General features: G+C 28.4%; 1 pseudogene; it reads right to left on the reverse strand.

Moving 5' to 3' along the window:
- Nucleotides 1–12,526: 12,526 nt before the first annotated feature.
- LOC112637603 lies at nucleotides 12,527–16,109 on the reverse strand (annotated as a pseudogene).

Consider the following 16,109-nt stretch of genomic DNA (forward strand, 5'->3'; position numbering starts at 1 on the left):
ACTAGCAATTCTAAATTTTGTCGAATTATAAAGCGTATACGCTATTATAGATACGCGAATAAAAAATGAGTCACGATGAATTGCAAAAACTATATCATCAAGATTTATCTCAAATGCAAAATCATATACATGACTTCGTATATCATAATACCGAGATAACGTAACTGATTAAATAACCGTTCTTAATAAACACTATATGCTATATTATACATATGTACACTGCAATTAATAAAGTTTCGAGTAGATAAACTATTAAAAAAATAGTTCTTTGAAAATAAATTTTACTAAAAATAAATTTTTTAAGAATATGATAATGTATAGTATTACTGTGAATTACATTGCATTTATTATTTGTGTGTGTCAATTAAAAACATATGTTCTGTTAATTATTTTACTTTTATTTCAGACTTAATTAATACATTTTATTATATTCATGTACATGATTTTTACCGTTTATGTCTCTAATCATTCGAAAGTTAGCTTCTGAATTGACAGAATTGAAACAATTTTATACATACAGAGTTGTTTTTTTAGTAACATTTATTTTCGTATTTTCTCAATATATCGATAAATTTGCTTTTCTTTTTGATTTCTTTTTGGAAGAATATCTAATGTTAATTTGCAAATAATTATTCGTAAAATTATTAAATAAAGAATAATTGGTAATTATGCACTTTACGGACGACTACATCAATTTCAATGTTCTTGACATATGTTGATATGTCAAGCTCACTCTCCTGAGTAAGTGTGAAAAGTTTTAAATGTCGCTCACTGTTTATTCAAAAGTTTAATAAATATAATATAATTTTTCCATATCGTGTACGTTTTGTGTTGCAAAGTGCATGCTTGGAAACAATTCTGCCTTTCCTTCGGAAGATATAACCTATCCCAAACCTATTTCTGATTTAAAAACTAAAAATTGGTTTGAGATAAATCCTGCTACGTGTGAAAAATTGCGAACCGTAGGTTCCGCTCCCTCCACAGTGTGCTTCACTTTCGAAAGATATAACCTAACCCAAACCTATTTATGATTTAAAATTAAAATTTGGTTTAAATCAGAGTAGGTTTGGATTAGATTATATCTTCCGGAAGTAGAGCCCCCCGTAGGAAGGCGGAACCTATTGTCTCCAAGTATGTACTTTGCAAGTTGAAACGAAGTTCACATAGGTTTGCAACTTTTCACGCGAAGCAAGGTTCTCAAACAAAATTTTATTTTAAATCAGAAATAGATTTAGGTTAGATTATATCTTCTGAAAGTGAAGTCCCCTCGTAGAGGAGGCGGAACGAGTGAATCCCGATTATCAGACACATTCCCGAACGGACACGACGACATTTCCCAGTCAGACACAGTCCCGATTGAACACAGTCTCGATCAGACAAGGACTCGAGTCTGTGTCCGATCGAGTCCGGGTCCGATCTGGACTGTGTCTGATCGATTCTGTGTCCGATCGGGTCTGTGTCCGATCGTGAAATGTCATCGTATCCGATCAGAAATGTGCGCAGTTTGGTCGATCCCGGCGGAACACACTGTATCCACGCATGTATATTTTACTTTGACTTTTAAAACGTCTAAATATAATGTCTAAAAATTGCACATAATTCGTAAAATTTTTTCGTTAATAACTTTTTAATAAATAGTGAGTGACACTTAAAACCTTTTGATACTTACTTATAAGAGTGAGCTTGACAACATATGTTATGATCATTGAAATCGGTGAGGTCGTCCATAAATTATAATTACCAAACAATTTTATTAAATATACATTATTTATACTACTATTCTAATTATTTAAATATTTACTTAAGTATTCTCATCGTTGCAATATTTTAATCTACATCTTCCTACCTTAAAAAGTGTATGTTAAGTCGATTACTCGAATATATCGAAACGTTGAAGCCTCCTTTTCTGCGATACTGATTGGATGCTGGTGCGTTCCGATATATTCGCGGTAAGTAGCGTAGCGCTCGAGCGCTTCGTCATCCATAACCTATTTATTACTCTGCTGTTTCGTGTTACATAGTAGTGCATTAAGAAAGAAGTAAAAAGAATCTCAAAGAGGATAGAAGAAGGAGAAAGAGAGAAAGAAGAAAAGTCGAATAAAAAATGTATGTAAATATATGTATAAATAATGCTTTTTTTTAAAAGAAAGTATGAAAAACTTTGATCACAAAAAGGTCATATTACTTGTATACATTTATATTTACAATTATATTTACAATATGTATAAAATATATAAACTATATTGTAATTATATCCCACAGGGCACAAAGACGTCTAAAAGACGACTAAACTGGACATATTTTCGTCAAAAACGTCTTTCAGTTAGAGACAATAGTCGACGAAAAGTCGACTAAAAGTCTGCTCATGACCCGAATTTAGTCACTAATCTGTCAAGCCAAAAGATGACTAAAAGATGACTAAAAGACGACTAAATCTGTATATTTTCGGTCGTCTTTAAGACATCTTTTTATTAGGTTTTTAAAGACTTATTTAAGACATCTTTTAGTCGTCTCTTAGACATAATTTAATCGACTTTTAGTTGTCTTTTCGTCGACTATATTATTAGACTAAAAGACGTCTTAATTTGAATAGAAATATGTCGAGTTTTAGTCATTTTTGAAACTGCTTTGTACTATATGGATAATAGGTTAGGATAGATAGGTAGATAGATATTAAAAAATATTACATTATTTTTAAAATTTATAAATAAAATTTTATTATAATAAAAAATTGTTTATATCTCTTATATGAACATTATATTATAATTTCTTTATTATATATACGCACTATTTATAAATACTGTAATACATCTTTTATTTCTCTCGTCTACATTGAATACATTTATTAATTAAATAATAATGCCGACCCTGTATTAGTTTAATTCAAAATATATCAAAAAACATTTATCACAATGCAATATGCAGCCACTGTCAAATATTATTTACTTAAAACTATTATTCAATATATTTATAATTTAAGTATCTGTAAATTACAGTTTCCTTTATAAATGCGTGTGCATGCGCGCGCATGTGTATGTAGAAAATCGATTAGAAATGAGCGATATATTTGTAAAAATTAATTCTGACCTATTACAGGTCAAATCTGAAAATTGTGTATCTTTTTTGTCGTTGCGTTTCACGGATATAATAGTAATATTACAATTAATCAATTCATACATTTTGATAGAGTTTAAGCAATTAAACATATTTAATTTTATACATATAATAATATGTATTATATTAAAAGAAAAGCGCTATAATTAATTGATTGCATCATTATATATATATATATATATAACTATAATATATATATATAATATATATATATATATATATATATATATATAACAGTGTAGCTCAGTCATTTATTACTTGCACAAAAGACGTATTTTAGATGTAGTTTACATATTGTTGAAAATACTTATAAAAACAAATAAAATATCGATATTATAGTAATAATAACTATTTATCTACAGAAATAATGTTTTATATAAACACATAACCGATGCGGACTCTGTCGTCCAAGGATGACAGTCCCAGCACCCATCGGCTTGTTTTAGAAAACATTATTACTGTCGATAAATTTATTATGAAAATATCGATATTTATAATGTTATTATATTCTGTATCGCTCATTTCTAATATGTTTGTGGACATGTATTGCCGCTCGTCCTTGATACATAACATTTGTATAAAGTACATATTATAAAATCTACAACCAAAGAGAAGATAGATGTATATACTTTATATCTTCTCTCTGTTTACAACTGCGGGCATTGCAATTAAATATGTACGTGTGTACATACATATATCCTCCAATCTAAAAAGTAATCGAATACGCAATTGCGGGCGTCGCAACCTAACATTTATTTCTTCATATTTTATTCATATTTCTTCATATTTTATGTATAAAGAAATACGTGTTATATACACGTATTTATTTATACATGGAATAAAATATGAAGAAATATTTTAATATTATTTAATTATATCTATAATAAGACATAGTGTAATTAGACATAAAAACCAGACATATTAAAATCAGTAACGCAAAAATAAACATATTTTGTATAGAATTTTTTAACATAAACAAATCATTACAAAGAAATTAGAAATTAAGCTTTCTTGAAATAAACATAAACAAATATCGTTAACGTATCACTTCGGATTTGTTATCTCATTTGTTATTTACCATTAAACTATATGGCATAGTCTAAAATATTTTAAAGTTCTGAATTCAAAGATTTACAAAAACAATGTGTAGATACTAAAATAAATTGCACAATATTAAGTCTGACTTCATATGTCTTTTCGTCGTCTTTTTTAAGTCATTTTTAGGCGTACAAATTCTAGACTTAAAAAAGTTGACGAAAAGACGCCTTATTTTAGTCGTCTTTTCGACATGACGAAAAGACATCTATAAGACGTCTTTTTCGCCATGTCCAAAAGTCGACTTAGAAAAGACATCTTTTCATCGTCTTTTAGTATTTTGTGTCCTGTGGGATGTATGTACATATATATACATATATGTACATATATATACATATATATACATATACATATAATATATATACATTACGTATACATATGTACACATATATGTTAATATGTAAAATAATATAATAATTATAATTATAATTATTTTTATTTGTAGTGAAATTACACTAATAATTTTAAATCCTCTCTGCATTATTGTATGTGCTCTTAATAAAATTATTACATTAATACATATGCAAGATAATATATGGAAGTTATTTGTAAATATGCATTATATGTTCTACGTTATCTTATATACTATGCGTAGTAAAGATTTAAGAATATATGTACATACGCCCTACAACTGCGTTGGCTCTTTACTGCCTTTCACTACTCATTTTGATTTGTTAATTTATAGGAACCTTTAACACTGTTTATTTTATTTTAATATATAATTATATGTACATTTTTTTAATTATATGATAAAGTAGAAGGAAATAAATGGCGCGCGCGAAGCGCGCGCAATGTTGTATACTAGTATATCCAAAAAATACATAATATAGTAAATTTCTGGATTAAATAGTTTTCTTTATAAATTTTCCTAAATTGAGATTTATTTTTGGATTTCACGCAATAAATTACATAAATTATACTAAGATATAATAAAATATGTTGATAATGTATTGATATATTTATATATATATTTTTACATAGCTACTTTCTAATTTTAATATTTTGAAACTTGAATATTGATTTTTATGTTAATTATAGATCCTATTGATCATGAGTATTTTAGCTTTGTTTTTAAATTTCTTTAAAAATAATGATTTTGACATTAAATTAATTTGTTTATTCAATGCCATGTTCTGGTAATTCCGACTACTTGATTCCATGAAACGGAAAGTTCCAACAGTTTCAACGAGTTCTACGTAGAACATCTAAGTTGAATTTTTTGCAATTAAGACTTGTAAAAAGATTAATTTACCGTATAATTTTTAAAAACTACCCTTTGGTCTAGTGGAATAGAACTACCCCTAGTGGAAAATTCGACCTCTCCTTTGGGAGTGAAATCTAATATTTTAGAAACGGAGTATTATAAAAATATAAAATCTATGCTGTTAGATAAGACTTGTAAAAAGACTAATTTACAGTATAATAACAATTTTTAAAAACCACCTCTTGGAGATGAAATCTAATGTTTTCAGAAATGATATACCGAATACAGAATATACAGAATATAAAACATGTGTCGTTAGATAGAACTTATAGAAAGACTAATTTACTGTACAGTAACAATTTTCAAAAATAAAAAAATATCCTTAAAAATAATTTGCAAAAAGGATATAAAATTTTATAAAATTTTAGAAAGATGTGATATCTCTCTAAAAAGATCTACAAAGGTAAAGGAAATACACCAAGTATATAATATTCTATCTGGAATGTTTAATAAAAAAATTCCTTCAAAATAATTTACAGTAATTTTTCCTCAAAATCATTTTTCTAAAAAATAAAACCTCAACAATTAATTTTTATAAAAAAATATTGAAAAATAAAATATCAAAACTTATGTTACGTCCGGACCCTTAAAGGATGGGCTGTATGGAAGAACGGAACTTACTTACCCCGTGACACACTTTATTTGGGCGTGTGTATGGATCGGGTCGAACGAATGTGAAGGGCCTGATACAGGTCAGCGACCGAAGGTCTCTTTAACTCTGCGTTTTTACGCCTATTCGTTCGGTGGTCCCTTTTCGGTAAAGGAATTTAATCCTTGTTACGCGGGATAGGACCTAGTGCGATCTCAGGGTTTAGGGAAGAGAACGGGTTAAATAATTAAATTCTACATTAAAAAATACATATATTATATAAAAAAAATATAAGGAAAGAAAAATACATCTTAGCAGTTGTAGTTATGCATGAGTGAGTATGTGTGCGTGTATGTATATATTCTCGAGTATGTTATAATTAAAATTAAAATTTTCTAAATTCGGCGAAACACAGGTCCAAATTAAAATACAATAATAAAATTAAGATAAAAGATTCGCCAAGTCTAAGTTCGAAAATTATTCATCTATTTCAATGATTTCTCCCAAAGTAGTGATAATACATAGGAAATAATATAAAGGGGAAGAAGGAAAAAAAAGGAAAAAATAATAATAATACAAGGAATGGGAAATTAAAAGAAAATGAAAGGGAGTAAAGAAAAATAGAAATGAAGAGTTAAATATATATAAAGAAGGGCTTAAACGAAATATAAAGATAGAAAACAATACGAATTGTTGATAAATAAATCAGAAAAGGCAATTAAAAGGAAATGAAAATTAAGGAATCGTTCGCGAACCGCCTTGGGGAGATTCTCAACGAACGGGGAATTGTTCGTGAACCGCCTTGCGGAGATTCCCGACGAACAGGTAAATTATTCGCGAACCGCCTTGCGGAGATTCTAGGCGAACTAGAAAGAACTAGGAATAAGACTGGAGAAGAGGTGAAAAAAGGATTGATTGATTGATAGTAATTAGTAAAAATTTAATGATGATTAATTGTTTAAAATTATTAGTCAGACATAGATTTTTAAATTATGAGATAGTAAGATATGGGAAAGGGAGAAAATAAAAATTATTTAAATTTACTCACAACTCGTTGGGATCATAAAAATAAGTGCGTTGATAAAATTGCAATAGCTGAAGTCGGAGGTTTGTAACACGAAGAGCCGAGTAATGGAGATGCTCATCAGAAATTTCACATGATGCACAATTAAATGTCAACAAAATCATTTTCACTGTGACATAAAACAAATTAATAATTTAATTGCATAATGCAAGAAAAGGATCCCCGAGGCTATATAATTTTAAAATTGAATGGCTGAATCTTGGACTGGAGCTGTCAACTGTACTGCTTATAGTGCTAGTTAGTACTTATTAGTGAACGCTTAGTGAACTAGATAGCAACTGAACTAATGAACTAGAGAACTTAATGAACTAATGAAGAGACCAAGTGAGCTCTCGCGCCTTGCGCTTGCATTTTTTAAAGTAGTTGCTCCTCCTCCTTGCTGGATAATCTGGGAATCTTTGAAAATTGAATCAAATGATTTCTATTACTCCCTTCTTAGGACCAAGGAGTTAGATTTTCAATAAGAGAGGAGTGTTTTAAGGTTCTAATTGGTTAAGCCCTTTTGTTCGAGATTTAGCTCCATCCAGTAGAGAGTGGGAACGAGGTGCTGATTATCTTATCGCTTAATGATTTGACGATTGAGGATGGCCTGTTGAACGAGCGCACGTGCAGTATTAATTTCACAGTATTTGTTTTATGTTTACCTTTGGTCAATTTCTCGAGGACCACAGGCTCTTTGTATAAAATCTCTAAGATGAAGCTAGTTATAGCCATAGATAAGGGTGGTTCGAATTTCTTATACTTCCGAGTCTCATAATTCAAAAGTTTATTTAAAGTTTCTTTAGCACTATCTCGACTGGCCATTCTCAATATTAGGTTTAAATGATTATATATGCGGGTTAGGTTCCGTTTTTCTATGCGTTATCATTATTCGAACAAGGATTGCTTTGTGCTTTAAATGCAAACCGATCCTTGATTTTTCTTTCACGGTTTCACAGAAAGAAAGTCCACCGGACGTAATTGTAAGGACACTGAAAACATTTTAAATAATAATAGCAAATATTATTACGAAAAAGAAGAAAAAAATTAAAACTTTTATTTATACTTATATACGATACTCGTCAAAAATCCGTTCAATTTTTAAAAAAGACTTATCAGAAGTTGGCGTTTCTTCTTTTTTAATCGCCGAATTCTATAATCTATCTTATAATGCGAAGGATATTTGCATAAATCCTTACTCTGTAGCCACATTTTCGGTATTACTTGAATACTGTCAAAGAATTCCACGACAATAAATTGATTCGGGATTTTTTTGAAATTCTTAACAAATTTATTGTCTGTGCAGTATTATAAATACACACACACATACAAGATATCTATTCAAATATTTGCACAAGAAATCTATTTTTAAATCTTGTGTATAGATTATGTATATGTGAATGATCTCGGGAGATAAATAATTGTCGTTTCGTGTTAAATGGATACTCCGAATTTATTTTATTTACAATTTGAACGTTCCGTTTATTGTATAAGTTTAGTGTAATTTAAATCAAGTCACGATGTGTACTCTCTATAGGCGCAAGATAGACTCTCTATATAGGCGCAAGATAGACTCTCTGCAGACACGATATTTACTCCATGAAAGCGGGATGTAGAATGTCTTCTGGAAAACCAGGATTCTGTATGCATAATCCGAGAAGTTTTATGATAGGAAAATTTTAAGGGACGAGTAACCGTTGCATAAGGAAAAGCCGTGTGCTTGCCATATGTTGATTAGCAATCTAAGGGATCGATGGCAGGCTGCGTATACTTGCGCGTAGCCTCGAACTTTGCACTGGCTAAGCTTAGTCTGTGTAATTATTATTTTATTGAAAAATGGCACATAAAAATTTTCAGCGTGGAATTTCTTGCTTCCGACGTCATAATCCAACATAGTCACGGTGAGTACCAAGGAGCATTAAATTAATTTGCCTTAAACATCAAATTGATTTGTAATTTTATTTTCAATAAACAAAGTTTTTTTTACAATTTTAAATATTATTTTTATTTATAATTATATATTTCATCCATCCATTCTATGAAACCTCTATTAATGGTCCACGAAGCGTCGATTAATCGTCCATTGATGCTTCGCGAATGCTCTATAAATGATCCACACAATGTCCGTTAGTCATCCATTGAGGCTTCGCGAATCTTGTATTAATGATCTACGAAGGGTCGATTAATCTTCAAATGAGGTTTTGTGAACTTTCTATTAATGATCCGCGGAACATCTATCAATCGTCTAGGCTCCATGAGCCCTCTATTAATGATCCATGTAATGTCAGTTAAAGACGTCTAATAGAGGTCCATTTGAAGTATTATATTTGATATTTATTGTAGATGTCCATTAGAAGTATATATTTGATTTTTATTATGGACGTTTATCATTTTTTTATCAGTTTATCAGTTTTCTTTCTAATAAAAGCTTGGGTAATTATATGAATAAACCTAAAATATAATAATTTTTACAATTAATTTATATAATTATGTACAGTTTAAATTTATTTTATTTATAAATTAAATTATAAATATTTAAAAATGTGTATAAAAATATTAAATTGTAAATGTTTATATGTACCTGAAAAATTAGCTGAAAATTTTTTTTTTAATTTTCATTAATGTTAAAACTTAAATATTAATCTTAATAATATTAATTATCTACTTAAATATTATTTATTTATGTGTAAATCTATTATCCATTATTATTGTCTAATGGACGTCTATAAGAGGATATTTATTATGGAGGTAGGATAAATGTTTGATGGACGTCTGTCTGATTTCCATCGTGGATGTAAGCATCTCAAAGAGCTATGACGGTTTAATGGATCTCTAAGAAATGTCTATCTGACTTCCATCATAGAGATAAATATTCTATGGAGCTAATGATTTAATAAACATTCACAGAATGCCAATTTCTATGTGGGTTTATTCCAAAATTTGGACAGCCAATGCGCATTTTATCAGATCATGGTAGTCAATTCATCTGCATTATGGAAAGCACGTTTAAATGGTGAAAATATGAAAAAGTTTTATATAGATCGGTTAGGCATCCTCAATCTAATTCTACAGAATAGATGATGAGTGAATTGGGATTTTTTAGGACTTTGCGGAAAAGCAATACGAAGTGGGTTGAATTAGTTCCGACAATCGAGAATTTATTAAATGTAACGATCTATCAGAGTACAGGTCTCAAAAACTGGTTCGAGATGAAATTCTCAAATTTATTCAATTTCCGGAAAACGAAAAACCCTCCCACGAACATCTCATTATGATGGCTAAGAAAAAACTTAAAAAGAAATTTCAACTATCGTAAGAAGCAATAAGAGAATATTTCGAAGGTTAAATTATCATTGGAGATTTGGTTCTGTTAAGGGTAAGACATCTCTCCAATGCCTTTGACAAAATAGTTAACAAATTTTTTCATCTTTCTGAAGATTCATATAAAATAATTCAGTATATTGGTGAAAATGCGTTTTTGTTAGTTGATTATCAAAATGAATAAAGGGAAATAGGCATTTATAATCGTCGCAATCTCCGAAAATATTACAGTGATAAAAATAATGTTCAAAAAAAGTAAGAAAACATAATATTATGTGTGTTTGGTTTCTCTCTAAACTACTTTTGAATTATTGTTAATGATGATTCCAGTAAGTGTGTGTGTATATTTTTATTAGTAATATTGATGTATATATGTGTGAAAGGTATGAATGATATGTAGAATGAGGTAATAACAAAAATGTCTTCATAGGATTAGTTAAATTGTAATTAATGTTTGACGTATATGTATGTGACATGGCAGTAAGCTAATTTGAATTAGTTATTGACGATTACTTTACGCTCCACACATCACTAATGTGTTGTATAAAAGGAGAAAAATTGTAACAAGTGATAATCAAACTTGAACTGCAGCCTTTAAAGGCAAAATTTGTTTCCCTCAATTTCACACATGCAAATGTTTAACTAATATAACGTGCCGATCTATAATGATCGAAGTGTGAGAGCCTCGTCTCTGCTCATCTTCTTTCATTCTGAGATTCTGGCACGGCAAACATCGGGAAATCGATGATTTTCCTATGTTTGATCTGTCCATTTGGAAAGAAGAAGGAAATAGAAGAAGTGAATATCCAGAAAGTGAGATCTGGTCAGCTTCTTCATAATTTCCAGTCTTTTTCACAAAATACAGAAGAAATTCGAGGTTCCGGAACAGCTGAGAGAGCCAACGAGAGACATCTCGAAGATTAAAAAGATAAGTCATTATTTCGGAAAGAGATATAGCGAATTATTATTATATATATTTCTGATGTGAGTAGACTGAGCCTCTATCGAATGTCAATATTATGATTAAAAATAATTAAGATTGTTATATCTTGCAGTCGGATGTCCGATCTGCGAGACAATAGTAAGCCTTGCCGTTACAAAATATATAACAAAAAATAAAATAAAATAATTGAATTTTGTAATATATTGTTTTAATTCTATTTACTGATAATGTTTTATTTGTGATTTGTAGAAAGTTGGAAAACGAAACAAATTTGAAAATTGTTTAATTCATTTTTTTGGGAAAATGATATACGTTTCTTGTGATTTTTTTGTAGTTTTATTTATAGAGATGAATAATGTATCAATTATCACAAAATGTTCGCACATTAAAAAAATGTTAAATGTGTGTCGAAAATGTGCATATAACTTATGTTATTTTTTTTCGTTATTTTTTTATGTTCTAAAATCAGAAAAGGAAAATGTTTCAACATACTTCTTTATATATTTTTTTATTTCTTTATACATTAGTAAAACTTTTTCAAGATTTTAAAAAATAAGGTCTAAATTAACGTAATCAATTTCATCTTAGCTAAATATAATTCAATTTTATCTTTGATCATAATTATTATATTACTTTTAACAATAAATATCGTAGAAGTTTAATTAAAATTGAAAATAACATCAAAATAATTTTTTAGAAGTGATCTGTGTATGTTTTAATATGATATATTAACTCGCGAAAGATCTTTTATTTTAATTCAAAAGATAATTATGAATGAATTTTTCGTGAAGGACATTAATGAACATTTTTAGTTTTATTTAATTTTTAATTATTTTTATGTACAACATATATATTTTTATGTATTTTAATATATTTTATATAACATATTTATGTAACATTTTATTATTTTTATTAACAAAAAATATTTTGCATACAAATAGTTTTACATGATTTGACAATATTTTATATATTTACATTACATAGTTCACTTTCTATGTGCAATGTATACGTATAATTAAAACTTAAAATTAAACACGTTATATCTATATTACGCATCTAACAACATAAATAAATTAATTAAATCAAATTATTAATTATTATATACACCATAAAAAGTATTACAATATAACAATATTAGTAAAATATATTGATGCTCGGGATATGGTTATTCTAATTTATGGATATTTTTTTACCTTTGTTTCTTAAGAATTGTAATAAAGCTTAAATTAAGTTCGATTAATTTTAATTATTCTTAAGTATATTCCATCCTTTGGTGCTAATAGAAATGCTTTAGGATCAGTTATGTAGGGTATTTGCGTTTTATCGCAAACTTCAACTTTATAGTTTCGTAGTATCTTTATAAGACCAATCTTTGTCTGATAAAGAGCAAAGCGAGCACCTGAAAATAAAAAAAATTATGAGAAAAATTTTTCGATTAAAATAATATTACATGTAAAAGCAAAACAAACAAAACTGAATGAAATGTATTTAAATATACGTATATCACTTTACCAATACAATTTCTTGGACCATCACCAAAAGGTAGATGGTGCATCGGATGCCTGGTTTGTATTGCCTCATGATTAAATCTTTCTAGATCAAAAGTATCTGGCTTTGGATAAATATCCGGATCTCGATGAATCGCGAAAATCGGAATCCATACTTTTTGATTTTTTGTTATGTCAAGTGTAGTACCATTGAAAGTATAACTTGATGTCGATTGTCGCATAAGATATGTGCTGGTGGATATTTTCGTAAAGTTTCTGCATATATTAAAAGTAATACAAGAGAGAATTATTTGAAAATTTGTTTGTGAAGTATAAATTATCGAAATGTGTACATATATGTATTAAAATTTATTAGCAATAAAACTATTGATATTATAATGCTACTGAAAATTAATAGCAAATTATTAAATTATTTTTTTTGAATGATGTACCTTTGAAAACTTTATCTAAGTAATTCATCTCTTTTACATTTTCATATGTTAAATTGCTACCATGTTTGGTGTACTCGTGATCAATTTCCTCACGTAGCTTATCTTGTATTTGTTGATTTAATGCCAATTCGTAAAGCGCATGACTCATAGTCGTCGATGAAGTTTCAAAACCGGCAAGGAAAAATACGAACGCTTGAGCAGTTATCAAACTTTCGGTCATCTCTGAAATACGATATTTTTTTACAATTAATTTTAATTCTTCAAATATTACATCAAATATTACAAATTATGAATAATCTACTATTAAGCTACAATTAACGTATAATATTAATATATATTACTATTAATCTGTAAATTTATATTTACAAAGACTCATAAACATTGTCAAAAATTTTAAAAATTTTCATTTTAAAAATTTCTTGTGTCACAGAAAATTTTTATAAAAATATACAGTCGTTACTTACTGATATCACCCTCTTTATCTGGATTCTTTTTTAACTCGCGCAGCATATCAATGAAATCATGCCTAATGACATTATTTGTTTCTCTATAATTCATAGTTTCTATGACAATACGTGTGAAAAATTGGTTGATCTCTGATTGTAGTAGGATATAACCGAGCATTTCATAAAGCCATGGAAGGGCTTGTCTTATTGTCATCCGTAAAATATTTTGCCAGGTTGGCGTGAAGACTATTCTTCCCATCCTACGAAATTCACTGTCTTCGTCTGATAGAGCATTCATTTCGATGCCGAATGCACAAGTACCGATTACATCAGTCGTATATTTTGCCGTTACCTCGCAGCATTCTATAGGCTCGTTTTTGCTCACCAATTTCTCAATATATTGTTCAAGATGATCGGCGCATTCCGATATTAAAGAGAACATTTCTTTTAGCTTACCAGATGTAAAAACGGGCGACAACTTTATCCTTAAAGGTCGCCATCTTTTAGGCTCTAAAGCGATAAGGTGTTGCGACAGTGGATCAGCCTATGATATAATAAAAAACAAGTACAGTCAAATAAATTTATCGATTTCATTAAATTATAATTATTTAAAAATAATTTAAAATAATTTAATAATAGTTGATAAAACGTAAGGCTATTTAAAATTAATATAATCTTTAGAATAATTTTGATTATTGGAAAATATCGTAATATATGTAAAGTTATCATCTTTATATAATTACAATATTATCATAAAATTTAAATTATCTACATACTTTTTCACTGACAGGAAGTCCTCTATCGGCGAACTTAGAAAAATCTTTGATAAGAATATCCTTAATTAAATCTGGATTTTTTACAATAAGAATGGGTGTCTTTCTATTGAATATTCTATTGAATATTCTATTGAATATTTCAATCATGGATTCATTTTTATATTTATTGTATAATTCCATTAAATAATCTCCTGCGAACTTTTTATTAAGCTTAACGTCTTTAAAATTACCAAAAACTGGTATCGGTTTTGGACCGCGAATGCCACGTGACTTCCAGAAATCGTAGTTTGATGTAAAATAATAATAAGTCGCGAGAAATATAGCCGCAATACCGCATAGTATTTCAAAAGGTCCCATTGTTCTGTTGTTGCCAATCAATTATTTAGAGCGATGTTTTCTAAAAAAGAAAATATAATATTTCATTATAAAAACTCATTGTTTATTCCATTTCAACAAATCCAAAATTTAATAAAAAGGTTGATAAGCATTAAATGCATATTTAACAAAGTATAAGTTTATTATAACTAATTTTTTAATCAAGTTTTATCGATATCAGAATAATCGATAAGTCACTTATAGATATGTGTAAATAATTTGTAAATTGTAAGAATTTGTAACAATTTGTAATTTTGTAGATTGTTAACAAAAGAGTGATGCAATTTCGTAAAATGTAACGCATTTAAATTATGACATGCAAATTACTTTTCATTTAAAATTTATTAATGTAATTTAAAGATAAACAATAATAAATAAAATTTTATTTTATGCTTTTAATAAATACATAATCTTAATTAAAAATATAATTCTATATCTATTTAGCACAAATTTGCCACGTTGAAATCAACCGAATGAGAAATCTCATTTCTTCACTTTAATATACTATATTCTATATTAATATTCTATATCATAAAATCGCAAAGGAATGCTGTCGAGCATTTATAATAGCGAAGTGGAAATAAAGTGAGTAAAACCGTAAATAACATAAGTAGAAAAGTTCCTAAGATAATGAACTATACACTCTATATAAAGTTTTGGATTGGACCATGTGTTTTAATATTGTGCTTGCAAAATAATAATTTGCATACTGCTACAATCGTATTAACGCGACGATAATATAATCAGTAATATCGTTTATCACTTCAAAATATAAACATATCTGACTCACGTCATTCTTATCTTAGGTAAATGTCAAACTCACGTGTTATTATTATTGTATGTAAATTAATGAATGGAGACACATTGCATCACATTTTCAAATCAATTATCTATTGATAATTCACATTCTTTTTATCATCAAATGAACGATTTTCGGGAAGAAATCTGTCATTGAAATACAAAAATTAAGGACGTTCTCTGTCTGTATATGATAATAATACTAAATATATATGATAATAATAATAAATGATAAATAATAAATATGACGTACTTGAATGCGGTATCGTAATGGACGATTACAGCAATTGACACATTTGGACCTATTTCAGCAGATCAACTTGTCACGAAGTGACTGGAAATGGTACTGGCTGTCGTGGTCCAAGTTGGATCAAATTATAAAGTGT

This window comes from Camponotus floridanus, unplaced genomic scaffold (genome assembly GCF_003227725.1).
Source record: "Camponotus floridanus strain SB8 unplaced genomic scaffold, Cflo_v7.5 scaffold181, whole genome shotgun sequence".
Classification (NCBI taxonomy): domain Eukaryota; kingdom Metazoa; phylum Arthropoda; class Insecta; order Hymenoptera; family Formicidae; genus Camponotus; species Camponotus floridanus.